At 38.6% G+C, this 27446-nt stretch overlaps 1 long non-coding RNA gene across 1 annotated transcript; it reads left to right on the plus strand.

The window, feature by feature from the left end:
* Positions 1–9858: 9858 nt before the first annotated feature.
* Positions 9859–21142, plus strand: LOC133542164 (uncharacterized). The gene is made up of 8 exons (XR_009804080.1): positions 9859–11061; positions 11600–11734; positions 15245–15320; positions 16237–16925; positions 17458–17535; positions 18068–18145; positions 20703–20774; positions 20891–21142. It is a non-coding gene; the product is annotated as an uncharacterized LOC133542164 (long non-coding RNA).
* Positions 21143–27446: the final 6304 nt, after the last annotated feature.

Genomic DNA, 27446 nt, shown 5'->3' on the forward strand with positions numbered 1-27446 from the left:
TATATATATATATATATATATATATATATATATATATAACATAACTTAACTTTGTCATTAAAATACTACATAACGCTGAGTAAACCTCCCTGCCTTTTAGGAGAGGGCAAAATCCTGTAGTGACGCTTTGATGCCCGACCCTTGACCCGCTGTCCACTCCTGCTCGCCAACCATTATTTACTGTATCAGCAACCCGCCAGGACAGTTGTCGTGATCACGCGTGAGACACTGAGGGCTCTCTCGCTGCTTACGCAACCTGGTCTCCAGCGGCACTAATAGCCAGAACAGAGCCTCGCTTTGGACCCCTGCGTGCTCCCGAGACGACTATAAAGAACGAGGTCGCCTCAGAAGGCGGCTCAATCCCTCGAAAGGTTAAAAAAAGGTCTTGAACCTAAGAAGTCCTTTTGAGACGGTAAAGAAAATGAACCCCCTTAAACTCACCTAAGGCGAAAACCATTTCATGCATTTTCTTGCACATCAAACCGTAGCCCAGACGTTCGAAACGTGGGTTCAAGTTTTAGTCTCGCTTCTTGGAGACAATAGGAATTTAAGGCATGTTGCCACTGAAAGGTACGGTTTCTGCAGACTTTACTTGAATCAATAACAGAACAGTATCTCCTCATCTGGAAACAATACTGGAAATTTGTCCTATGAAAAACCGTCCGACCAAAACTCTTATAACTAAAGTTCCTTGGGTGAATAATGTAAACTCACTGCACCAGTATGTTTTAGCGCTTTCATAGCAAGTTCACAGATAGATATAGGTAAGAACCTTACACTACTTTATATTAGAAATGGCAACAGTGGAGGATGAGTACCATATAACAAGAAGATAGAGAAAAAGAAGAAGCTTATCGACAATGTCATCAACATGGACTAGAAAGGCGGACATGGACAATTTTTCAGGATTTATGCAGATCCCAAATACAGATCAGCAGTTACCAGAAGGTAAAAAAGGTTGCTTTTGCATGATATTGCGGAAACAAAACGCCAAAAAAATGTCTTACTTTATACACACACCAAAATAATGCTCTATGTTGAATCAGCACATCAAACGGTCCAGCCTACACTTATCTCTTATGTTTGACTACCATGTACTGCTCACACTTATCATTTCACCATGTATCAAATAAAATTGCCTCAAGGTGGGTGAGCTCAACCAAAGTTATTTCTTACTTTAGGCGCACTGTCAAGTTTTGAGGGGAAAAAAAATTAAGTGCGCCTTATAGTCCGGAATACACGGTACTTGTTATTGTAGGCATCGTGATCATGTGCTATTTTCACTAGGCCTGCATAAAATAAATGAATTAACAGCCACATCGATACACTGTAAAAACAACTGTGGAATTTACAGTTTAAAAAAAAACTGCCAGCTGAATCGCCAGAATTTTACAGTAAAATTAAAATGGTATCATTTTCCTATTACGAGTAAAAACAAATGTAGACTTAACAGTGGAAAAACTGCCCGCTCAGTCGTCAGAATTTTAATATGAAAATAAAAGTGGTATTGTTTTTCAATGGACTGTAAAAACAACAGCCGTAAATTGTGTGGGGGTTTTTTTACCGTAAAAGCTAAGTTTTTTTTAAATTTGGTATTTTTTTTTTTTTCAGTGCACTGTAAAAAAGGAGTTGATTTTAGGGTACAATTTACCAACTCTTTTTTTTTACAACGAAAAGGTATGTAGATTTTGCCCCAAAAAACTGTCAGCTCATTCACCAGAATTTTTATATGAAATTAAAAGCGGTAGAGTTTTTCCATGTCCAGTAACACACTGTAAAAATATATTTTAGGATGAAATTAATTACAATAACTATACCCTCAAATATAAGTCAGTAAATTTACAGACAGCTTAGTTCCAAAATTTTGATATGAAAAGAGAGTGGTTCAGTTTTTCCATTTATAGTGACGCACTGTAAAGTCAAATGGCGGTAAATGTTAAAATTCTGGAGACTGACCTGCCATTTTCTGTTGTAAAATCCAGGATTTTTTTTTTTTTTTACAGTGCCCTCTTATAAATTTCCTCACGTGGTTGGCTGAATATTATGGTAAAATTTACAGTCTTTGTTTTTTACGGAGAATTTACTGTAAATGGAAAAGAACGGTGCCACTGGTATTCGTCGGTGTTCTAGCAACTGAGCTTACAGTTTTACTGTGAAAAATCTACACTTTTTTTGTCACAGTGTATAGCAAGGGTGTCAAACTCCATCCATCCATTTCCCACCGCTTTTTCCCTTTTGGGGTGACGGGGGGCGCTGGCGCCTATCTCAGCTACAATCGGACAAACTCATTGGCACAAATCACGGAACAATAACTTTTAAAAATAAAGACAACTTCAGATTCTTTTCTTTGTTTAAAAATGGAACAAGCACATTCTGAAAATGTACAAATCATAATGTTGTTTTTTCCACACTTAAATGTTGCAGTTAATAGTATTCTCTCTTTGCTTATCGTTATTTATATTTTCTGAATAAGTGAGGTTATAATGTTCATCAGTCAACTCATTGGTGTTAATTTTAAATCTATCAAGATAAAAAAAAATATCAAAATCAAATTACAGGACGTTATTTATGTAGTTTGATCATTTTCCTTGACTGATGTACTAACGTGGTTTATTTTGTATATATGTAGCATCATCTACAAAGATACAAAAGATTCCTATTGCGACATCCGGTGTACGCATTTAAAACAGCTGTTTCTTTCATTCAAAAATTTCTGGCTAATTTTAATACTTAACAAACTCATCCCTCGGATAAAACCTGTTCGCGGGCCTGATCCGGCCCTAAGGCCGTACGTTTGACACCCCTGGTGTATAGCCATATTTTGTTGCAAAGACTGATCAAGGGCGTGTACCGTTTTGCAATTTTAGTGATACATTTTCTTTTAGCTATATCTTTTCAACTTGCGTTCGATAAGGATAGTTACCAAATCTGGTACGTTTTTGGCACCGACCAATCCCGCCAGTCCTACCGGGAACCGATTCAACTCAGCAAAACTACCTCTAGGTAATGTTGCAATTTTCAATGCCGACAAACAAATAGTTTCAACAAACACTCCAACTTGGACAAAAATAAGGCTCTGCTTTTCCAAAAAAGTTGTAGCTTGATGCTAATATAAATTGACTTTGCTATTGACATGCTACTAATTAACAATAGCAATTTTACATTGTGATTTTAACACCTCAACATTTTTTTATGAAAACTACAACCAAGATTAATATCTTCTATTCCAGTGGTTCTCAAATGGGGGTACGCGTACCCCTGGGGGTACTTCAAGGTATGCCAAGGGGTACGTGAGATTTTTTTTAAATATTCTAAAAATAGCAACAATTCAAAAATCCTTTTATAAATATATTTATTGAATAATACTTCAACAAAATATGAATGTAAGTTCATAAACTGTGAATAGAAATGCAACAATGCAATATTCAGTGTTGACAGCTACATTTTTTGTGGACATGTTCCATAAATATTGATGTTAAAGATTTATTTTTTTGTGAAGAAATGTTTAGAATGAAGTTCATGAATCCAGATGGATCTCTATTACAATCCCCAAAGATGGCACTTTAAGTTATAAATGGGTTGTACTTGTATAGCGCTTTTCTACCTTCAAGGTACTCAAAGCGCTTTGACACTACTTCCGCATTTACCCATTCACACACACATTCACACACTGATGGAGGGAGCTGCCATGCAAGGCGCCAACCAGTACCCATCAGGAGCCAGGGTAAAGTGTCTTGCTCAGGACACAACGGACGTGAAGAGGATGGTACTAGGTGGGATTTGAACCAGTGACCCTCGGGTTGCGGACGGCCACTCTTCCACTGCGCCACGCCGTCCCTAGTTGATGATTACTTCTATGTGTAGAAATCTTTATTTATAATTGAATCACTTGTTTATTTTTCAACAAGTGTTAAGTTATTTTTAATATCTTTTTTCCCAAATAGTTCAAGAAAGACCACTACAAATGAGCAATATTTTGCACTGTTATACAATTTGATGAATCAGAAACTGATGACGTAGTGCTGTATTTTACTTCTTTATCTCTTTTTTTCAACCAAAAATGCTTTGCTCTCATTAGGGGGTACTTGAATTAAAAAAATGTTCACAGGGGGTACATCACTGAAAAAAGGTTGAGAACCACTGCTCTATTCAACTAGGTAATAAAAACCTCGATGAGATTAAAATATCGACCTGGCCAAAAAGGCAGCAAAACATACAACAAACAAAATGCACATTACAATCAAACAGCTTGTGTGTAATAAGTAAAATATTTATAGTATTTACACATTTTAGGGTGCAACAAAAGACTAGTTTAAGCAAAGGTGGAAGTGACTAGCCAACACACAAGAAAGTCAGTGACTTCACTATTAAAGTGGGCGAAATTGTTATTATATACAGTATATATTATAGTAAAGATTAGGTCACCTACCTAGGTTCCATTCTAGAGGCTAATCTTTCCTGTGATAAAATGGCAACCAAGGTAACCAAAAAGGTCAACCAACGAACAAGTTTTCTCGACAGAATCTCCTATCTGGTCAATAAAAACACCATGAAGATTCTAGCAGGAACTCTCATTCAACCCTTTTTCGATTACGCATGCACCTCCTGGTACCCCAGCACCTCCAATACTCTCAAATCAAGACTCCAAACATCCCAGAACAAGCTAGACATAGCTGGTTTTACGACCAGAGGACCGTGCACAATCACAGAGTACTTACAAGCAGATAAGGTGTGTAGAAAGAAAAGGGAGAACGAACACATTTTGGCCTAAAAACTAAAGATAAAGGTGAAGTTATAACACTGAAACGCCCTCAGGAAAAGGTGCTTTAAGACAGCAGCTAACATCCATCCGCAGTCTGCAATTTTTTAGATACTTTTAAATAACTAATCCTCGCCTCCATGCCAATGAATAAAGTACGTTTTTTTTACAAGTATCATCCCTGCAGGATGAGGAATAGCTAAACAAGCTTCACTACACACTGTAGGAGGATATAGTAGCTCGCCCGCGTCACCGTTAACAAAAGACAGCGCGACTGAATGTAAACAAATGCCACGGGTGGATCTACACCTAACATCCACTGTAATGATACCAAGTACAATACCATATATATGTACCAGGATCAATTACGTCTTGTAAATAATGTATTTTGTAATGTTTTATTATTTTTATAATTACACAAAATATGTAAGTTACATGTAAATACCTGAATATTGTTTGATGTTTTGTCAATGTGGAACCATTGTCTTGTTGTCCCTCCTACTGCAATAATTACTGTGACACCTGTCTTTTTATGTGTTGAGGGAGGGGGGCTTGACGATGGCAGAAAGTTTTTGATGCCATGACAATTTTATTCTGTATTATCAGTAAAGTGCAGCTGAGAAACCCATGGTGTCGGTCGTGTTCCATAAATGACACACAACGCAGAGGAAAAGACCACCGGTTACATAATAGTCGGTACTACTATGATTAAACCAACATTGTGTATCGTAGCAAAATCTTTTTTCCCTTTTTAAAAAAATTAGTTTATATTTATGAACTCAAAAAATACGAGGACTTTGAATATGACCAATGTATGATCCTGTAACAACTTGGTATTGGATCGATACCTAAATTTGTGGTATCATCCAAACATCAAAAGAATAAGTGATTATTACATTTTAACAGAAGTGTAGATAGAACATGTTGGAACAGAAAATAATCAGATATTAACAGTAAATGTACTAGATTATGTAGATTAATCCATTTTTATAGCTTGTCCCTTGTAATTTTGACAAAATAATAGGATGATAAATGACAAATGTTACTGTATACGTCAGCAGACAAATTAGGAGCTTTTGTTTGCTTACTACTAAAAGACAAGTTGTCTAACATGTTCAGTATTTTATTAGCCAAAATTGTTCTTTGTTTGCAATAAGAAACATATGTTTAATGTACCATAGTTTGTCTTTTGTTAAAATAAACCCAATAATGCCATTTTTTTGGTCTCCTTTAAAAGTATCAAAGTATCAAAATACATTTTGGTATTGGTACCTGTACCAAAATATTGGTATCGGGACAACCCTACTATGAACTATACTCTAACTATACCATCTAATGTCTGGGAATTGCAATTATAATTCCATATGATACTTGCAAATGAGCTGATTTTAAAAAAACAAAACAAAGCAAAACTAAGATAACTCATTTTTAAATGTTTCAAAAAATTAGATTGTACTATAAATAACAAATATCTATTAACACACACAAAAGTACTGACAACCGGTACCAGTGAGTACCGGTCTTGATTCCCAAATACCGGGACTTGTTACTGTATCAGTTCAAATGTGAACTGTACCCATTCCTATCTTTTTACACAAACTCCTTTCAGATTATGTATGGGGGGGAGTATAAATATATTGTGCTTTACATTTTTTAACATGATCAGAATAAGTTGTATTTTTACTTCAAAGCTTACACATGCCACATAAATGTTTTGTCAAATATGCTGATGTCTGATTCTTGAGGCACATTTTTTTTCCTGATAGTTCTGCTTCAAAATTGTACATTTGCTGTCAGTGTCTATAATATTTGTTTGCACCAGGGGTGCCCAAATTTTTTCCACTGAAGGCCGCAGACTAAAAAAATCAAAGAATGCATTGACCGTATGGATACTTTTTACTTTAAAAACCAGTACAATTTATAGATTTTTGTTTAAAGAACTAGAAAAAGCAATTTCAGTAGAAATTTTGTGTTAATGCTGAAGAGCCAAAGCCAAACAGATATGCTAACAGTTCGCAATCTGGCCAGATAGCGTCAAAAAACTAAAAAATTTGAGCATAAAAAAAAAAAAGCTAACATTATTCTGCTAATATGCTAACAATAACAAGCTTACCCTCAGCATTAGTGAAATAACAAATATATATTGCTAAATTGGTTAAAAAAATGTTAACACGCTAATGTTAGCATGTCAAAATGCTCACTGTAACATGCGATATGTACCACCATAATATTCAGGGGTGTGTACCTGAAAATAATTGTTCCAAATGCTAGCCTGCTAACTTTAGCATGCATCAAGTACCAACATATGACTGAGGTGTTATACCTACATAATTAACTAAATAAAAAGATAGCATACCAACAGGTATGATTTGTCAAGTAACTAAATATTTGACGCTGAGGAGTATACCTGCAAAAATAATAGCATGCTAATATTAAATTGCTCACGATTGTGCCGTGGGGCGTTAAAAAACTAGCCAGGGGTCGCTACACTGTTTAACTTTTGTGTAATGTTCATATTGTTGTTACTCAGCCAGCGTTTGTTGCATTTTGTGGCTTTTAATGCCTCACAATCAAACACTTTTATGTTAAAATACTGAACAGATGTTACCTTATCCCAGTAAACATCTGTTCAGTATTTTAACATAAAAGTGTTACCTTATCCTAATAGATAGATAGATAGATAGTACTTTATTGATTCCTTCAGGAGAGTTCCTTCAGGAAAATTAAAAATTCCAGCAGCAGTGTACAGAGTTGAGATCAATCAAACAGTAAAAAGTAAATAATGGGGTTATAATAAAAACAAAATAGAAAAATATTACAAAAATAATTAAAATAAAAAGCATCGATGAGAATGAAAATATAACAGTAAAATAAGAATATAACAAGAGAAACTAGGCAGTAGTAACCATGTTATGAAAATGTATCGCACTGTTATTGTTTTGCATCCCCTGTCATCTTAGTACCCCTCGCCCCCCTCCCCAGAGAGGAGTTGTACAGTTTTTGAGTCTATTAGTCCTGCACTTGGGATGAAGCAGTCTAGAACTCAACAGGCTCCTCTGGCTACTGATAACTGTATGCAGAGGGTGACTGGCATCACCCCAGGATGCTCACTAGCTTGTCCACAGTCCTCTTCTCTGCCACCCTCACCAGTGAGTCCAGTTTCATTCCCATTGTAGAACCGGCCAGCCTGATCAGTTTCTCAAGTTTGGAGCTGTCCTTCTTAGATGTACTGCCCCCCCAGCACACTACCATTTAGAACAGAACACTGGCAACCACAGACTGGTAGTACATCCACAAGAGTTTTTTGCAGATGTTGAAGGAGCGCAACCTCCTGAGGAAGTACAGCCTGCTCTGTCCTCTCCTGTACAAGTGGTCCGTGTTAATACTCCAGTCCAGCTTATTGTCCACCCAAACACCGAGGTACTTGAATGAGTCCACGGTTTGTACATCGACTCCCTCGATCACAATAGGTTGTGACCGTGGACTCGACCGCCCAAAGTCAATGACCAGCTCCTTGGTCTTTGACGGATTGAGCTGCAAGACGTTCGTGTGGCACCAGACAACAAAGTCCCTCACCAGGTTCCGAAACTCCTCCTCTCTGCCGTCCCTGATGCACCCGACGACGGCTGTGTCATCCGCGTACTTCTGGATGTGACACAGCTCTGAATTGTAGCAGAAGTCAGCGGTGTACAGGGTGAAAAGAAGAGGGGCCAGCACCGTTCCCTGTGGTTCTCCGGTACTGCTGATCACAGTGTCAGACGTGATGTCCTTCAGTCTGACGTACCCGTGGCCTATCGGTGAGGTAGTTTGAAATCCAGGCAACCAAGCAGGGGTCCACTCGCATTCTGTCTAGCTTGTCCTGGAGAAGGCGGGGCTGGATAGTATTAAAGGGACTCGAGAAGTCCAGAAACAGGATCCTCACAGTGCCATTTCCCTTATCCAGGTGTGAATGGGCTCGGTGCAGCAGGTAAAGGATAGCAATAAACATCTGTTCAGTATTTTAACATAAAAGTGTTTCATTGTGAGGCATTAAAAGCCACAAAACGCAACGGGTCCATCAGACCCACAAACGCTGATTGAGTAACAACAATACGAACGTTGCACGGAAAATTTCTCTGCCAGTTTCCGCATCCCACACAAGGTTGCAACATTGTTTGTCAACACTGTCTGCTCTCATTTTCCCACACATTTGTCCCTCTGATATTCTGTGTACCTACACTCTGTCCTCCTCCTGTCTAGGTGTGTGTGTGTGTGTGTGTGTGTGTGTGTGTGTGTGTGTGTGTGTGTGTGTGTGTGTGTGTGTGTGTGTGTGTGTTCTGGCCAAGCTGACTTAATGGGGACATTGCTACGTTTACACGGTCACCTTTTGGGGAACACTGACAGTATGGGAACAAAAAAACAGGTCCCCAAAAGGGAAACCTTTTTAAATGATAGTCAGATCCACTATGAAGCCTGAGTGATTTTAAAAAAGTTTTTGTGAACCCCCTGAACCATATTAACTCTTTTTCCCCAGGGTCCCCAGTAAGAATGATCAGCACGTTACTTCATCAATCCAGCGATTTTTGTATGAGTTAACTGGGCAGTGGTCATTTTACCAAATTTTCTTTATCCCTCCACAACCTGTAGAAAGGGTGGTCCCCACAAGTAATGATAACCTGTGTGTGTGTGTGTGTGTGTGTGTGTGTGTGTGTGTGTGTGTGTGTGTGTGTGTGTGTGTGTGTGTGTGTGTGTGTGTGTGTGTGTGTGTGTGTTCTGGCCAAGCTGACTTAATGGGGACATTGCTACGTTTACACGGTCACCTTTTAGGGAACACTGACAGTATGGGAACAAAAAAACAGGTCCCCAATAGGGAAACCTTTTTAAATGATAGTCAGATCCACTATGAAGCCTGAGGGATTTTTAAAAAGTTTTTGTGAACCCCCTGAACAGTATTAACTCTTTTTCCCCAGGGTCCCCAGTAAGAATGATCAGCACGTTACTTCATCAATCCAGCGATTTTTGTATGAGTTAACTGGGCAGTGGTCATTTTACCAAATTTTCTTTATGCCTCCACAACCTGTAGAAAGGGTGGTCCCCACAAGTAATGATAACCTGTGTGTGTGTGTGTGTGTGTGTGTGTGTGTGTGCGTTTGTCAAAGTGACATATGGGGACATTTTTATGAAATTTCACCTTACATATGAGGACCTGTTGAAATATGGGGACATTTTCCATGTCCCCATATTTCCCGCAATGCTATCGTGTTCTAGACCCTCCCAGCATGTTCCCAGACCAAAAATCTCTAAAGTCTTCATTTGTCAAATTTTCAGAAAAAGTGTGTGAAAGTGTGTTTAATTTTTTTGGTCACCTTCGATTTTGCCCCTAGTGGCCATCTTTGCTATTATGACACACACACACACACACTTGTCCTCATATGTCATATGTCCTCATATGTCATGTGGGTCAGAAACTCACACACTCCGACATTTTGAAAAACATCTAACCATTACAGCAATAAACATACTCTTGAATTCTGAATCAAATAACAACACATTTTCAACTGATCTGATGATCTCATCCTTTTTAGTGTTAGTTTTATCTATTAATTTGGTTTATCTGGAGAGGATTTGGGCTAGACAATTAGTAATAAAGGGATTATGGTGATGATTTAATTTGTTTGATTCAGTATTTTACTGTATTGGACTTTTTGCTATTCTGTTGACTAAAATACAAGGCCGCACAATAATTGCTTTAAATGTGCCTGAAATGTAGGTTTTTGCATAAAAAAAAACAACCTTCAACCTTGATTGAGACAAAGGCAATAATTCAAATGCAATTCAAACTACACACAGTATTTAATATTTTCAAATGGTTACAATAGCACATTATTTGGGTATTTTTATCTTTGGGGCAAATTTAGGATTAATATGGGGATTGTTTTTGGAGGTATTCACTTTACATGGTGTTCAAGATGGTTACTTCCGCCCACTCTGAAGAGTCTCGGCGTCTGATTGGTCCAATTTTCAGTTAGGCGCCGCCTGATTGGCCGCTGGACGATGTCTGCTCCTAACAGAGGGCTAAATCACTAGTTAACTATTTTCATCATGGAAATTATACAGCTCACGTATCACACTTAATATTGAATATATATAAAAAGGGTTTTCCAAAAGGACCATTTATAATCGAAATACAAAACTTCACACACGATTTTGAGCACAACAGAGCGCTCAGTGAACATCACTTCCGGGACCTGCATCACCGGAGGGGGACATCTATCTTGGCCACAAACCATCTTTGACAGTCTTCGGCAGCATGGTTGAATCAGGTGAGCATAAAATGGAGTTTAACGTAATTAAATAGACCAATGTTTTTTAACATAGGAAAATAGTTCATTGTAAACAACAATTAAATGTTTGTTGTTATTAATTGCAATCAGATTTGATTTTATGAGGTCAAATTAAGCATTTCAGTTCTGGGCCAAGGCCAAGGCATTTAAATTTTTTTTTTTAAAGTTGCATGGAAGATTATAAGTAGCAGTGATTGTCACACACACACTAGGTGTGGTGAAATTATTCTCTGCATTTGACCCATCACCCTTGATCACTATGCTAGTAAACCTTTTCTTAATTTTAAACAAGACAGACTAGAGTTCTTCAAATTGTTTATACTTTTTCTCAAATACAAATATTTCAAGCTGATAAGCACTGTGGAGTAGGCATGTTACTGATATTGTTACATTAGTTCTTTGTTTGAGAAGCTTCATGTCTGCATTGAGCCTAAATTTAACAGTTTTTGAAGGGTTTAGTTCTTTGTTTTATTTCTGTGTCACTGACTTTTTTCATTTTTATGTGTGGATTTGTTAGGCGCATCAACACATGATATAGACATCGTGCCCAAAAGAAGAGCGAGACGTAATCCTGAGGCTGAAGCTACCGAGTTTATTTGATCTGGATGTGACAAGTCTTGTTTTAAGGCCCAGTGGATCAATGATTGGAAAGGTATGTCTTGTTATGTATCATATCAATGGTAACTGTATCAACATCTCATTTGGATCATTTCCTTACTGTCTAATAGAGGTTGTATTATATGGCTTTAATTAGAAGTGTTTGGAATAACAGCGTTCCACGTCCCAAGAGCTAGCTTCTGTAGCCGAGGATCGGACCGCCAAGTGCCCTGCCTTCGGCTGCCGCCCAGCTCACAATGCACCCGACCTCTATGGCCCCTCGGAGTCTTGTTCACGAGTGGGGGAAGAGTGGATCGTGAGATCGACAGGCGGATCGGTGTGGGGTCTTCGGTAATGCGGACGTTGTATTGATCCGTTGTGGTGAAGAAGGAGCTGAGCCGGAAGGCAAAGCTCTCAATTTACCGGTCGATCTACGTTCCCATCCTCACCTATGGTCATGAGCTTTGGGTCATGACCGGAAGGATAAGATCACGGGTACAAGCGGCCCAAATGAGTTTCCTCCACCGGGTAGGGGTGCTCTCCCTTAGAGATAGGGTGAGAAGCTCTGCCATCCGGGAGGAACTCAAAGTAAAGCCGCTGCTCCTCCACATGGAGAGGAGCCAGATGAGGTGGTTCGGGCATCTGGTCAGGATGCCACCCGAACGCCTCCCTAGGGAGGTGTTTAGGGCACGTCCAACCGGTAGGAGGCCACGGGGAAGACCCAGGACACGTTGGGAAAACTATGTCTCCCGGCTGGCCTGGGAACGCCTCGGGATCCCCCGGGAAGAGCTAGACGAAGTGGCTGGGGAGAGGGAAGTCTGGGCTTCCCTGCTTAGGCTGCTGCCACCGCGACCCCACCTCGGAAAAGCGGAAGATGATGGATGGATGGATGGATGGTATAACAGCGGTATATGAAAACGATGTTACTAATGCTGTTACTTTTACCGGTAACGAGTAAGCTAATAACTTTTATGTACGCTACAACGCTGTTACGATGCGTTTTATGTAATGTGGCATGCTACTTTTGATGTGATTGTATGTCAACAAGACAGCGTTAGAAGCACAAAAGGGTTAGTGCAGGTAATATCTTTTTACTAATGAAAGCAACCCCCGGAAGTAATTACGAACACGATATCAAATAGAAAGAGGCCTCATCCACACACAAACAAAAACATTCAACAAAACTATCTTAACTGCCACTGCTAAGCTAAAAAATACAGCTGAACTATTCTGCTGTGTCTGGGCGCTGAAGTCCCACGTCACTTGGCAAAAGGCACAGCTTTTTAAAGGCACACACACACTCTGCTCTCATGAAATGTCTCTCAACTGCATATGCTAGATATTTAAAACTTTTCTTTTTCAAGTAACACATTAATTACAAACCCCGTTTCCATATGAGTTGGGAAATTGTGTTAGATGTAAATCCAAACGGAATAATTTTTTTTACAAATAATAATTAACTTAGAATTTCATGGCTGCAATACCTGCCAAAGTAGTTGGGAAAGGGCATGTTCACCACTGTGTTACATCACCTTTTCTTTCAACAACACTCAATAACCGTTTGGGAACTGAGGAAACTAATTGTTGAAGCTTGGAAAGTGGAATTCTTTCCCATTCTTGTTTTATGTAGAGCTTCAGTCTCTTCTGTCGTATTTTACGCTTCATAATGCACCACACATTTTTGATAGGACTGCAGGCCGGCCAGGAAAGTACCTGCACTCTTTTTTTATGAAGCTGAACACGTGCTGAATGTGGCTTGGCATTGTCTTGCTGAAATAAGCAGGGGCGTACATGAAAAAGTCGGCGCTTAAATGGCAGCAAATGTTGTTCCAAACAGATGGGTAACTTACAGATGTGTAAGTTACCCATGCCTTGGGCACTAATGCACCCCCATACCATCACAGATGCTGGCTTTTGAACTTTGCGTCGATAACATTCTGGATGGTTCGCTTCCCCTTTGGTCCGGATGAAACGGTGTCCAATATTTCCAAAAATAATTTGAAATGTGGGCTCGTCAGACCACAGAACACCTTTCGACTTTGCATCAGCCCATCTTAGATGATCTTGGGCCCAGAGAAGCCGGCGGCGTTTCTGGATGTTGATAATTGGCTTTCGCTTTGCATAATAGAGCTTTAACTTGCACTTACAGATATAGCAACACACTGTATTTAGTGACAGTGGTTTTCTGAAGTGTTCCTGAACTCATGTGGTGATATCCTTTAGAGATTGATGTCGGTTTTTGATACAGTGCCGTCTGAGGGATCGAAGGTCACAGTTATTCAATGTTGGTTTCCAGACATGCCGCTTACGTGGAGTGATTTCTCCGGATTCTCTGAACCTTTTGATGATATCATGGAGCGTAGATGTTGAAATCCCTAAATTTCTTGCAATTGCACTTTGAGAAAGGTTGTTCTTAAACTGTTTGACTATTTGCTCACGCAGTTGTGGACAAAGGGGTGTACCTCGCCCCATCCTTTCCTGTGTAAGACTGAGCATTTTTTGGGAAGCTGTTTTTATAGCCAATCATGGCACCCACCTGTTCCAAATTAGCCTTCACACCTGTGGGATGTCCCAAATAAGTGTTTGATGAGCATTTCTTAACTTTATCAGTATTTATTGCCACCTTTCCCAACTTGTTTGTTGCATGTTGCTGGCATCAATTTCTAAAGTTAATGATTATTTGCACCAAAAAAATGTTTATCAGTTTGAACATCAAATATCAATCAATCAATCAATGTTTACTTATATAGCCCTAAATCACTAGTGTCTCAAAGGGCTGCACAAACCACTACGACATCCTCGGTAGGCCCACATAAGGGCAAGGAAAACTCACACCCAGTGGGACGTCGGTGACAATGATGACTATGAGAACCTTAGAGAGGAGGAAAGCAATGGATGTCGAGCGGGTCTAACATGATACTGTGAAAGTTCAATCCATAATGGATCCAACACAGTCGCGAGAGTCCAGTCCAAAGCGGATCCAACACAGCAGCGAGAGTCCCGTTCACAGCGGAGCCAGCAGGAAACCATCCCAAGCGGAGGCGGATCAGCATCGCAGAGATGTCCCCAGCCGATACACAGGCAAACATATGTTGTCTTTGTAGCATATTCAACTGAATATGGGTTGAAAATGATTTGCAAATCATTGTATTCTGTTTATATTTACATCTAACACAATTTCCCAACTCATATGGAAACGGGGTTTGTACTTAATTTAATAATTATTTACATTTATGAAAGAGTAATTCTGTTTGTAATATAATTTTTAGTCAAGTAACGACTATTATTATTGCTTTTTAAAACAGATATTCCAAACATTGTTAATTGATAAACTGTTTTATCAGGATATGGTGTATTTGCTCTTGCATCAATTGAAAAAGGTTCTTTTGTGGTCGAGTACCGAGGGAAGTTCATCTCAAGACATGAGCGGGACAAGAGACAGAAACCCTCTATAAATATCTTTACTATTTATCTGGCATTATATGCTCATAATGTTAACAACAAAAAGTGCTGATAATGTTATAATTAATAAGTTCTAACATTATTTTTATGTGTTTTGTTGCAGACACCAACTGTTGATGTTCTATCTCAACATTCTCCAGACTCATGTGACCGATAAACCGACTTCATCCCTCCAACAGGTTATTACTTGACTATTTTACAATCCATCCATCAATCCATTTTCTACTACCTGTCCCTTTTTTGGGTTGGCGGGGTGTGCTTGAGCCTATCTGAGCTGCATTCGGGCGGAAGGCGGAGTACACCCTGGACAAGTCGCCACCTCATTACACGGCCAACACAAATAGACAACATTTACACTCACATTCACACACTAGGGCCAATTTAGTGTTGCCAATCAACCTATCCCCAGGTGCATGTCTTTGGAGGTAAGATGAAGCCGGAGTACCCGGAGGGAACCCACGCAGTCACGGGGAGAACATGCAAACTCCACACAGAAAGATCACGAGCCCAGGATTTAACTCAGGACTACTCAGGACCTTCGATTTGTGACGCACATGCACTTACCCCTGTTCCACCGTGCTGCCCTATATCTGCTAAAAACTTGACACAACCTATACTTCAAAAGACATTTAATCCTTTTAACCTCTCACAGATCAGTTTATATGACAACATTTTTTAAGCGTACATCCATGTTAGTCTGTGGAATTTACAACTCATGTTTAGCAAAACAGGAGATGTTACAGGTCAGCAACATGAATTCAATATGTGATCACTTGTCATGTACTCATATTGTTTGAACTAAAAAAGACTTCAGTGTGTTTCATATAAGGTCCTCATATTTTTCTGAACCACATTAGTGTGTGTTACAATGTTTAATTCAAAGCTTTAAAATGAGTGTTTCAATCCAGGTCCTCATATTTTCTGAACCACATTTTAGTGAATGTTACATTCTTAAATAATAGTCTAAGAGCTAAAACGCTATAATAATCTTTACTGTTTATGTAGAATTATATGCTCAGAATATTATCAACCAAAAGTGGTTGTTAATGTTATAATTAATTAGTTCTGACATTATATTTTTGTGTTTTGTTGCAGACACCAACTGTTGGGGTTCTATCTCAACATTCTCCAGATTCAGATGTGAGCGATAAACCGACTTCATCCCTCCAACAGGTTATTACAAGTCTATTTTTACTATATCTGCTCTAAATGTGACCCAACCTATATTTTGAAAGACATTTATTAATTTTAATCTCTCACAGATCGTTTATATGACAACATTTTCGTAAGAGTACATCCATGTTAGTCAGTAAGGAGTTTGGAACTCATGTTTAGCAAAACAGGAGATGTTACAAGTCAACAACATACATTCTACATGTGACCCCTCGTCATGTCCTTATATTGTTTGAACCAAGAAAGACTTAGGTGTGTTTCATATAAGGTCCTCATATTTTCTAAACCAGATTAGTGTGTGTTACAATGTTAATGTCCAAGCTTTAAAATGTGTGTCTCAATTCAGGTCCTCATATTTTCTGAACCAGATTTTAGTGTGTTTTATATTCTTAATTAATTGTCTAAGAGCTAAAACGCTATAATAATCTTTACTGTTTATGTAGAATTATATGCTCAGAATATTATCAACCAAAAGTGGTTGTTAATGTTATAATTAATTAGTTCTGACATTATATTTTTGTGTTTTGTTGCAGACACCAACTGTTGGGGTTCTATCTCAACATTCTCCAGATTCAGATGTGAGCGATAAACCGACTTCATCCCTCCAACAGGTTATTACAAGTCTATTTTTACTATATCTGCTCTAAATGTGACCCAACCTATATTTTGAAAGACATTTATTAATTTTAATCTCTCACAGATCGTTTATATGACAACATTTTCGTAAGAGTACATCCATGTTAGTCAGTAAGGAGTTTGGAACTCATGTTTAGCAAAACAGGAGATGTTACAAGTCAACAACATACATTCTACATGTGACCCCTCGTCATGTCCTTATATTGTTTGAACCAAGAAAGACTTAGGTGTGTTTCATATAAGGTCCTCATATTTTCTAAACCAGATTAGTGTGTGTTACAATGTTAATGTCCAAGCTTTAAAATGTGTGTCTCAATTCAGGTCCTCATATTTTCTGAACCAGATTTTAGTGTGTTTTATATTCTTAATTAATTGTCTAAGAGCTGAAACTCTGTAATAATCTTTACTATTTATCTGGCATTGTATGCTCAGAGTTTTATCCACAAAAAGTGCTGATAATGTTATAATTAATTAGTTCTGACATTATATTTTTGTGTTTTGTTGCAGAAACCAACTGTTGAGGTTCCATCTCAACATTCTCCAGATTCAGATGTGAGCCATTAACTGACTTCATCCCTCCAACAGGTTATTACATGTCTATTTTTACTATATCTGCTCTAAATTTGACCCAACCTATATTTTGAAAGACATTTATTTATTTTAATCTCTCACAGATCAGTTTATATGACAACTTTTTCGCAAGGGTACATCCATGTTAGTCAGTAGAAAGTTTAGAACTCATGTTTAGCAAAACAGGAGATGTTACAAGTCAACAACATAAATTCTACATGTGAGCACTCGTCATGTCCTTATATTGTTTGAAGCAAGAAAGACTTAGGTGTGTTTCATATAAGGTCCTCATATTTTCTGAACCAGAAAATGTGTGTTACAATGTTAATGTCCAAGCTTTAAAATGTGTGTCTCAATTCAGGTCCTCATATTTTCTGAACCAGATTTTTGTGTGTGTTACATTCTTAATGAATTGTCTAAGAGCTGAAACTCTGTAATAATCTTTACCCTTTATCTGGCATTGTATGCTCAGATTTTTATCAACAAAAAGTGGTGAGAATGTTATAATTAATTAGTTATGACATTATATTTTTGTGTTTTGTTGCAGAAACCAACTGTTGAGGTTCTATCTCAACATTCTCTAGATTCAGATGACAGCCATAAACCGACTTCATCCCTCCAACAGGTTATTACATGTCTATTTTTACTATATCTGCTCTAAATTTGACCCAACCTATATTTTGAAAGACATTTATTAATTTTAATCTCTCACAGATCAGTTTATATGACAACATTTTCGTAAGGGTACATCCATGTTAGTCAGTAGGGAGTTTGGAACTCATGTTTAGCAAAACAGGAGATGTTACAAGTCAACAACATAAATTCTACATGTGAGCACTCGTCATGTCCTCATATTGTTTGAACCAAGAAAGTGTGTTTCATATAAGGTCCTCATATTTTCTGAACCAGATTAGTGTGTGTTAAAATGTTAATGTCAAAGCTTTAAAATGAGTGTTTCAATTCAGAAAATGCAGTGCCTCTTGTTTACAGCCGGTTTTTGCAGCGCTGTTTTCATTGATCAAAGTATTTTTTCGGTGGTCGTGTTTTTGGTACATAACTTGTAAATAGTGCGCAAATAATAGGCTATATTTATATAAATACATTCAAACCCCGTTTCCATATGAGTTGGGAAATTGTGTTAGATGTACATATAAACAGGATACAATGATTTGCAAATAATTTTCAACCCCAATTCTGTTGAATATGCTACAAAGACAACATATTTGATGTTAAAACTGCTAAACATTTTTTTTGCAAAGAATTTAGGGATTTTACCATCTACGGTCCGTAAAATTATCAAAAGGTTCAGAGGATCTGGAGAAATCACTGCACGTAAGCGATGTACTGCATTAAAAACCGACATCAGTGTGTAAAAGATATCACCACATGGGCTCAGAAATACTTCAGAAAACCACTGTCAGTTACTACAGTTGGTCGCTACATCTGTAAATGCAAGTTAAAACTCTACTATGCAAAGCAAATGCCATTTATCAACAAGACAGAGGAACGCCGCGGGCTTCGCTGGGCCCGAGCTCATCTAGGATGGACTGATGCAAAGTGGAAAAGTGTTCTGTGGTCTGACGAGTCCACATTTCAAATTATATATGGAAATTGTGGACGTGGTGTTCTCCGGAACAAAGAGGAAAATAACCATCCGGCGCAAAGTTCAAAAGCCAGCATGTGTGATGGTATGGGGGTGTATTAGTGCCCAAAGCATGGGTAACTTACACATCTGAGAAGGCACCATTAATGCTGAATGGTCCATACAGGTTTTGGAGCAACATATGTTGTCATCCAAGCAACATTATCATGGGCGCCCCTGCTTATTTCAGCAAAACAATGCCAAGCCACGTGTTACAACAGCGTGTCTTCGTAGTAAAAGAGTGCGGGTACTTTCCTGGCCCGCCTGCAGTCCAGACATGTCTCCCATCGAAAATGTGTAGCGCATTATGAAGCGTAAAACACGACAACTTAAGCTTTACATCAAGCAAGAATGGTAAAGAATTCCACTTTCAAAGCTTCAACAATTAGTTTCCTCAGTTCCCAAACGTTTATTGAGTGTTGTTAAAAGAAAATGTGATGTAACACAGTGGTGAACATGCCCTTTCCCAACTACTTTGGCACGTATTGCAGCCATGAACTTCAAAGTTAATTATTATTTGCAAAAAAAAAAAAGTTTGAGTTTGAACATCAAATATGTTGTCTTTGTAATGCTTTCAATTGAATATGGGTTGAAAAGGATTTGCAAATCATTGTATTCAGTTTATATTTACATCTAACACAATTTCCCAACTTTTATGGAAACGGGGTTTGTATATATATTAGTGCTGGGCAATGATTAACATTTTTAATCGAAGTTAATCGCACTATTTCTCTTATTAATCGCGATTAACTGCATTGTATACGCAAAGCCCAATAATGAATTCAAAAGTAGTGTGTAGTGCACCTTTATTGGAATATTCTCCCACATGAAAAAAAGCGCCAAAACATTTGTTGTGCAAACACAATTTAAATCAGTCCTTGTTAAACAGTAGCAGTTAAATAGCAAATTTTATGAAAATCAACTCAAAAAAGGTAAATACAAACATTTAAGCTTATTGCCACTGCCAGGGTATTTAAGTTATCTTGTTTGTTATGGAAAATAAATATAATCTACATACAAATCTCTGAGCCACAATCATAACATCTGAACAGGCAATTTCTGAGGTAACAGCAGAAACATTTTTTTTTTTATCAGGGATCTTATGTTTAAAAAACTTATATTATAGGTAGTGCGCTGTTTTAGGGAATTTTTGATCAAATTATCCGTAGTAGCAATATTAATAATGTTGTGTTTATTCTGCGTAGTGGACTTAAAATAATTATGACCATATCTGTTTGCTTGGTGCTTTGATAAACTGAACGCATATACATGGTACTATATTGTAATGTTATGAGCCAGGGGAAAAAAGAACTACCCTACCCAGCATGCAACAGGAGTGAGGAGCATGTATAGGTTGTGTCGCCATGACGGCATCTTGTATGTTGTGATATGCAGGCTCTGAAAGCAAATGTTAAGAACTCAGCCAACACTCCTCGTCTGCATTATTGATAAATAGACAGACAACACATATACTCCGCTGCTTCACAAAGCACAATATGTTAAATGTTTACTTTTACAGTTTTCTAATTCTTCCCTTCAGATTGACAGCAGGACAAATCGCTGGAAGTAGGTATGTCTCAAGCTTCTTCCACTTGGTCCACTCCAAAGCGGGGTAAATAAATAATCCACATCATTTACTAGAATATTATATTACGTTTTGCACCTTTTCACTGTGTTATAGTCATTTTTCCTTCAGTAAGAAATTGTATTTTGTCTCCTTTATGACAGCTGCAAAGGGGAAGAAGTGGAAGCAGTTGAATGACACATGTTGCATTTTGTAACTGGCAACAAAGTACCAGGTAAAAAAGATTGTGAAGCCTCCCTCCATAAAGAACTAGTAGCTCTACAGGACAGAGATTGGCTTGCCATCAAGTACTACATCCATAACAGAATTATATTAAAAAAAGGGGAAAAAAATGTTTTCCCACATCTTCTGTGGTAGTTTGAGTATGTTACCAGCAATTAAAAAAGCAAAATAAACAGCAAGCGTTTTGTATTTATTCCAGATAATTCTTAGCGACAAAATCCACAAAAACAATTCAGTTACACTTAGTCGACAATTACATTTATACCCATGTTTCTTTTAAACTCTTCTTGGTTTTAGATTACAGTAGCATGGGATTGGGATTTTTTAAAATGACAACACATCAACTAAACCAACTCAGGTGGTTTTGTTAAGTCTCTGATGTCATTAGCCTCATATGTCACATGAACCTGAAATCTTTAACACTCTGTGACGTCATGGTCATCATATGTCACATAAACTTGAAATCTTAAACACTCTGTGACGTCATGGTCGTCATATGTCACATAAACTTGAAATCTTAAACACTCTGTGATGTCATGGTCATCATATGTCACATGAACCTGAAATCTTAAACACTCTGTGATGTCATGGTCATCATATGTCACATGAACCTGAAATCTTAAACACTCTGTGATGTCATGGTCATCATATGTCACATGAACCTGAAATCTTAAACACTCTGTGATGTCATGGTCATCATATGTCACATGAACCTGAAATCTTAAACACTCTGTGACGTCATGGTCATCATATGTCACATGAACCTGAAATCTTAAACACTCTGTGACGTCATGGTCGTCATATGTCACATAAACTTGAAATCTTAAACACTCTGGTCTTCATATGGCACCTAAACCTGACAAGTCCTCATATGTACCATAAAAATCAGGTTCAGAAAAAAACAAAAGAGTTGCAAAAATCTCAATAGACCACTGTGTTTCTAAAATTCTGGTTCACTAACCGTCTGATTCCCAGGCCTGCAGGACCATTGGAAAGGCATGTCCCCATATGTCACGTTTTTGTCATAAGTCCTCATATGTCACCCAAACACGTATGTGTGTGTGTGTGTGTGTGTGTGTGTGTGTGTGTGTGTGTGCGTGTGTGTGTGTGTGTGTGTGTGTGTGTGTGTGTGTGTGTGTGTGTGTGTTACACAGAACATCAATTTCCACACTTCTATTAGTGGACCCGGGCATCTTCTATGGGATGGTGTGGCGCAGTTGGGAGAGTGGCCGTGCCAGCAATCTGAGAGTTACTGGTTCAATCCCCACTTTCTACCATCCTAGTCACGTCCGTTGTGTCCTTGGGCAAGACACTTCACCCTTGCTCCCGATGGGACCTGGTTAGCGCCTTGCATGCCAGCTCCCACCATCAGTGTGTGAATGGGTGAATGTGGAAATACTGTCAAAGCGCTTTGGGCTCCTTAAAAAAGGGGTAGAAAAGCGCTATACAAGTACAACCCATTTACCATTTATTTATGTAATAGAAATGTGTAGGGCAGGTGTATGCAGTGTGGGCATAAAATATGTATTGTGATATATGTTCTTCACAGAAAATGAGCCATGGTCAGTGAGTCTCACTTTGAAAAATTTATTAATTGTATCATTTTTCTTTTAACGAAGAATTAAAACGGGTCCCACAGACCCGCACACCACACAAAGGGTAAAGAGAAGTTCCTGAAGTTTAATTGTCACATTTTGTGCACAAAGCGCTGCTGTGTGGACGGCGGCATAATAGTCGCCGCAGCTGCAATCTCCTCCGATCACCAAGCTGTTGAGCGTCTTCGGTGCAGGCTGGGCACATCATCTGGGAGGACGCCTAATCACAAGTGACGCCGGTGCAGCATTGCAGATATGACGCTAATCTCAGTGGAAGTCAGAAGCATTTCTGAGCCTCTCAGCGGTTCCTTCAGCTGAAACGGCGCAATTGAAACTGGGGGAAAAAAGCGGCGATGTGATATCCAGTACAGTCACTTGCATTTTTTTCTCAAGCTTTAAACTGTGGAAAAAAAAATATTCTGTGGTCATGAAGATTTGGATGGATATATTAGGTAAAATATACTCAAAATGATTGTTTTTTTGATTTTTAAAGGAAAATAATTAATTATTAGGGATGTAACGGTATCAAATGTCACGGTACGATATTACCATGGTATTAAGGCCCATCCATCCATTTCCTACCGCTCATTCCCTTTTGGGGTCGCGGGGGGCACTGGTGCCGATCTCAGCTACAATCTGGCGGAAGGCTGGGTACTCCCTGGACAAGTCGGCACCTCATCGCAGGGTATTAAGGCCATCGTACAATATTGTTGTGGTATTACATTGTCCATTAAAAAAAAAAAGATTCCTCTAATCGACTATGAATGAATGGAATTGCACATCTGAACGTGCTGTATTTTTGTAAATTAGCATGGACTGGGACTATTTTATTAATAGTCTAACACTAAATGGTTCATAAAAGTCCTATTTGAGTATTTGTTGAGTTAAGTTAAAGTTAATGTACCAATGATTGTCACACACACACTAGGAGTGGTGAAATTTGTCCTCTGCATTTGACCCGTCCCCTTTTTCACCCCCTGGGAGGTGAGGGGAGCAGTGAGCAGCATCGGTGCCGTGCCCAGGAATTATTTTTTGGTGATTTGACCCCCAATTCCAACCCTTGATGCTGAGTTCCAAGCACGGAGGTAACAGGTCCCATTTTTATATGAGTTCTTTACATTATGGGCCGTAGAATAGTTATTCTTAATAAAGAAGAATATTTAGGTTTGATTGTATTAAAATCAGGGCAGCACAGTGTAACAGGGGTTGGTGTTATGGTTGTGCAGGGGAAGAAGACGGCACCGACAATAGGGACGTCGTTTAACGCTATATTTATTTATACACAATAATATGAAGTGTGAACCAACCCAAATGTGTGTATGGTGTGCGACTATGTGTGGGAATTAAATGTTGAGTGTTACCAGTAGTGTGAAGTGAATTATATTTTGGTGGCGCTTTTCTCTAGTGACTCAAAGCACTTTTACATAATGAAACCCAATATCTAAGTTACATTTAAACCAGTGTGGGTGGCACTGGGAGCAGCAATTCTACCATGAATGGATTAACGTGGACCCCCACTTAAACAAGTTGGAAAACCTAATCAGGTGTTACCATTTAGTGGTGAAATATAGGGAATATGGACTGTACTGTGCAACCTACTAATACAAGTCTCAATCAATCAAAGATGGGTAAAGTGTCTTGCCCAAGGACACAACGGCAGTGACTAGGATGGCGGAAGCGGGGCTCGAACCTGCAACCCTCAAGTTGCTGGCACGGCCACTCTACCAACCGAGCAACAGTGTTGAGCGAGAGGCGGAAGTCCAAAGAGGGGCAAGATTTGCTTGGAGGTCTGTGAGCAAGCAGGACTCGGGGCCAATAGAGAGGCGTCAAAGTCCGTGTCCAGGCGGGAGGTCAAGCTCCAAAAGGTGCAGCCAGAGAACCAGAGGGGGAACACAGGGAGACGAGACACACATCTCGTAACGCGGGAACGGAGGTAGACTGCTGGGAGACGATAAGGGGGGCATGAGACCAATCAACATGGAGGGGGAGAAACACAGAGAGACACTATGCATATAGCGAGTAGGATATCGGCATACTGTACAGAAACAGCTACGTTCTGGCACAGGATCCAGGTTCATACTTGCCAACTCTCCCGATTTTTACCGGAGACTCCCGAATTATTTCTCCCGATTTACACCCGGACAACTCTTTTGGAGGCGTGCCTAAGGCACTGCCTTTAGCATCCTCTACAACCTGTCAACGCGTCTGCTTTTCCTCCATACAAACAGCGTGTCTGCACAGCCACATAATATATGCAGCTCTTACACATGCACACGAGTGAACGCAAGGCATTCTTGATCAACAGCCATACAGGTCACACTGAAGGTGGCCGTATAAACAACTTTAACACTGTTACAAATATGCGCCACACTGTGAACCCACACCAAACAAGAATGACAAAAAATTTGGGAGAACATCTGCACCGTAACACAACATCAACACAACAGAACAAATACCCAGAATACCTTGCAGCACCAACTCTTCCGGGACGCTAGAATAAAGTGCATAAAGTTGTGTTCTTTTTGGAGAAAACACACAACTCTCAGACCTGTAGCAACTGTGTCTTTCTGGAGACACAAGGTTATTTTTCCTGGTAATATATGGATTATGTGGTGCCAAAAATGTGTTGAAACCAAAAGTTTAACTGTTTTTTTGTTGTATTTCTTATTATTATTTTTGCTGCAGCTGTTTCATATACTGTCATATTGTACATGGTAATTGGGATTTGTTATATAGTGTATATATTATATAACAATATAATATATCAGTATATATTATTTACTGTATATATATATATTTGTAAATATTACATATGTTATATTTTATATTGCTACTTTGGTACGTATTTAGTCTACTTAATACCTGCATTGTCCTTTCCATCTTTATTCTTTCCATCCTTTTAAACTGAGCTACTGTGTGAAACAATTTCCCCTGTGGATCAATAAAGTTTGTCTAATGTCTAAGTCCTTTTTTCAAAAATCTACTCAATGCACTTACAGTGCGTCCGGAAAATATTCACAGTGCTTCACTTTGTCCACATTGTGTTATGTTTTCTACACACAATACCCCATCATGACAATGTGAAAAGGTTGAAAATGTTTAAATAAAAACAAACGAAAAAAGCTCTTTTTTGTAAGTATTCACAGCAGTTGCACAGTACTTTGTTGCTGCACCTTTGGCAGCAATTACAGTCTCAAGTCATATTGAAGCTCCAGCTTCATCAGGTTGGATGGTGAGAGTTTGTTTTCATCCAGGGTGTCTCTGTACATTGCTGCATTAATTGTTTCCCTATATCCTGACAAGTCTCCCAATTCCCGCTGCTGAAAAACGCCACCACCATGCTTCACTGTAAGGATAGTATTGGCCTGGAGATGAGCGGAGCCTGGTTTCCTCCAAACAAGACGCCTGGCATTCACACCAAAGACTTCAATATTTGTTTCACCAGACCACCGAAAATATGGCTTCCATGTTTGCTACTATGCCATACTGTACAGGCCTGCAGAGATGGTTGTCCTTCTGGAAGGTTCTCCTCTCTCCACAGATAAATACTGCAGCTCTGACAGAGTGACCATCGGTATCTTGGTCACCTCCCTGACTCGACTCCGATGGATGCATTAATGTACAGAGACATCCTGAATGAAAACCAACATTTCCCATCCTACCTGATGGAGCTTGAGAGGAACAGGCAAAGAGGAATGGGTGAAACTTCCCGAAAGATTTGTGTGGTTTTAAAAAATACTTGAGGTTTTAATTACTGCCAAGGGTGCTTTAACAAAGTATTGAGCAAAGGCTTTGAATACTTTTTATTTTTTAAATAATTTTGTAGATTTAGTTTTAATAAATTTGCAATTTAGTTTTAAAACATATTTTCACATTGTTATTATGGGGTATTGTGTGTAGAATTTTGAGGACACAAATTAATGTATTCCATTTTGGAATAAAGGTGTAACACAATAAAATGTGAAGCGCAGTGAATACTTTCTGGATGTAATGTATGTGGACAATACCTCATCATTTACATTTTATTTTAGACACTATACAATACACTCGAAACAAAATTGATGAGCACGATCCGTACCAAAGTTGCTAACAAACAAAACAATATGATATATATATATATATATATATATATATATATATATATATATATATATATATATATATATATATATATATATATATATATATGTAGGTGTGGGAAAAAATCACAAGACTACTTCATCTCTACAGATCTGTTTCATGAGGGGTTCCCTCAATCATCAGGAGATGATGCGCTCTACCACGGTATCGAGCACTATTCTCTGGATAATCCAATCAAGACATATATATATATATATATATATATATATATATATATATATATATATATATATATATATATATATATATATATATATATATATATATATATATATATATATATATATATATATATATATATATATATATGGGGCTTCACGGTGGCAGAGGGGTTAGTGCGTCTGCCTCACAATACGAAGTTCCTGCAGTCCTGGGTTCAAATCCAGGCTCGGGATCTTTCTGTGTGGAGTTTGCATGTTCTCCCCGTGAATGCGTGGGTTCCCTCCGGGTACTCCGGCTTCCTCCCACTTCCAAAGACATGCACCTGGGGATAGGTTGATTGGCAACACTAAATTGGCCCTAGTGTGTGAATGTGAGTGTGAATGTTGTCTGTCTATCTGTGTTGGCCCTGTGATGAGGTAGACGACTTGTCCAGGGTGTACCCTGCCTTCCGCCCGATTGTAGCTGAGATAGGCGCCAGCGCCCCCCGCGACCCCGAAAGGGAATAAGCGGTAGAAAATGGATGGATGGATATATATATATATATAGATATATATATATATTTATATATACAGTGGGGCAA

This window comes from Nerophis ophidion, linkage group LG24 (assembly GCF_033978795.1).
Source record: "Nerophis ophidion isolate RoL-2023_Sa linkage group LG24, RoL_Noph_v1.0, whole genome shotgun sequence".
In the NCBI taxonomy this organism is placed as follows: domain Eukaryota; kingdom Metazoa; phylum Chordata; class Actinopteri; order Syngnathiformes; family Syngnathidae; genus Nerophis; species Nerophis ophidion.